The sequence below is a fragment of the Tupaia chinensis genome, unplaced genomic scaffold (assembly GCF_000334495.1).
Source record: "Tupaia chinensis unplaced genomic scaffold, TupChi_1.0 Scaffold147880_1, whole genome shotgun sequence".
Taxonomy (NCBI): Eukaryota; Metazoa; Chordata; class Mammalia; order Scandentia; family Tupaiidae; genus Tupaia; species Tupaia belangeri.
In genome coordinates, this window is record NW_006207730.1 from 380,411 (window position 1) to 382,749 (window position 2,339).

Sequence of the window (2,339 nt, forward strand, 5' to 3'; positions counted from 1 at the left end):
GCTCTTTGCCTCCCACACTCTTCCCATTTTGCCTCAAGTGTTCATAACATTTTTTAATGCTTTTATGTCCTCCTGTCTTTCAGTCTCTACCATACAGTGCAGACAGACTGTATATGTTAAGTAGAGACATACAATGTTTCTCTTTAATAGCCTGACTTGCTTCACTCAGCAACAAATCTTCCATATTTGTCCACTTTCTATCAAATTCCAGGGCCTTGTTTTTTGTGGCTGAGTAGTATTTGATGGAGTGTATGTGCCACACTTTTTCAATTCATTAATCTTTTTGTGGACATTTGGGTTGTTTCCATGTCTTAACAATTGTGAATACTGCTTCAAGGAATATAGATGTGCAAGCGCTTTTCTGACTGAGCATTCTCCTGTCCTTTGGGTAGATACCCAGGAGTGGAATAGCAAGATCATATAGTAATTCTATTTGAAGGTCTTTGAGGAGCCTACATTGTTCTACACAGTGGCTGGGCTAATTTACATTCCCACCAACAATGTAGGTGTGTTCCCCTTTCATCACATCCCCTTCAGCACATATCTTCTTCTTTTTTTTTCACCTTCACCATTCTAACTGAGATTAGGTGGCATCTCATTGTGGTTTTGATTTGCATCTCCCTTATGATGAAGGATGTTGAGCATTTCTTCATATGCTTTTTGGCTGTTTATATGTCTTCCTTAGAGAGCTTTTTATTCAACTCATTTTCCTATCTTTTAATTGGGTTAATTTTTCCCTTATGGGTAAGCCACTTGAGTTCCTTGTGTATTCTGGTTATCAGTCCATTATCTGAGGCACAGTTAACAGAAATTTTCTCCCATTCCAAGGGTTGTCAATTCACACTAATTACGGTGTCTTTTGCTGGGCAGAAACTTGTTAATCTGATTTAATGCCACATGTCTATTTTGGGGATTATTTCCTGTGCTTTGGGAGTCGTACTTAAGAAGTCTTGCCCTACTCCAATGTCTCCCAGAGTTTCCCCAGTGTTTTCCACTAGTAGTTTTATAGTTTGTGGTCATAGGTTTAGATCTTTGATCCACTTTGAGTTGATTTTAGTTAATGGTGGCAGATAGGGGCTCAGGTTCATCTTTGTGCAGGTAGATACCAAGTTTTTCCAGCACCATTTGCTAAAGAGTCTTTCCTTTTCCCACTGGATTGACTGATGCCCTTTGACAAAGATGAGTTGGTTGTTTGCATTGGGGGTTATTTCTGGGGGCTCTACTCTGTTCTATTGGTTCTCATGTCTGTTTTTGTGCCAATACCATGCTGTTTTGATTAGCAAAGATTTGTAATATATTTTGGGGTCAGGAAATGAGATGCCCCCTACTCCACTCTTCTTGTGAAGAATGGCTTTGGCAATATGGAGTCTTTTACGATTCCAGATAAATTCTATGACTGTCTTTTCTGTATCTGTGAAAAATGTCTCTTATGATTTGATAGGGAATGCATTAAATATGTAGATTCATTTGAGTATCATTATCATATTGGTTATATTAATTCTGCCAATCCAGGAACATGTGATATCCTTCATCTTTTTTGTGTCCTTTTCTATTTCCTTTTTAAGGTTTTCTTAGTTTTTCTTATATAGATCTTGGACTTCCTTGGTTAGTTTTATTTCTACATATCTTATACTTCTTGTAGCTATGGTAAATGGGATTACTTTCTTTAGTTCTGTCTCTGCTTGTTGGTTGTATATGGAAATGTTATAGATTTTTGTAAGTTAATTTTGTATCCTGTCACATTACTGCATGAATTTACATTTTGAGAAGTATTTTCATGGATACTATTAGGTCTTCTATGTATACTATCATGTCATCTGCAGAGATAATTTCAGCTCTTCTTTTGCTATTCAATGCCTTTTCTTTCATTCTCTTGTCTGATAGCATTGGCTAGGACTATATTAAATAGGAGTGGAGAAAGTGGGCAGACTTGTCTTGTACCAGTTTTTAGTGGAAAAGCTTTCAGCTTCTCCACATTCATTATAATGTTAGCTATAGGTTTTTCATAGATGTCTTATATTATGCTGAGAAATGATCCTTCTATGCCAATTTTCCTGAGAGTCTTAATCATGAAAGTATGTTGTATTTTGACAAATGCTTTTCCCACATCATTTGAAATGATCATATGGTTTTTATCCTTCTTTCTGTTAATATGGTGTATTACATTTATGGTTTTGCTTATGTTGAACCACCCTTGCATCCCAGAATAAAGCCTACCTGCTTATGATGAATAACCTTTTTTATATGCTGTTGAATACGTTTAGCAAGTATCTTGTTGAGAATTTTTGCATCTATATTAATCAGAGATATAGGTCTGTAGTTTTCTTTTTTTTTTTTTT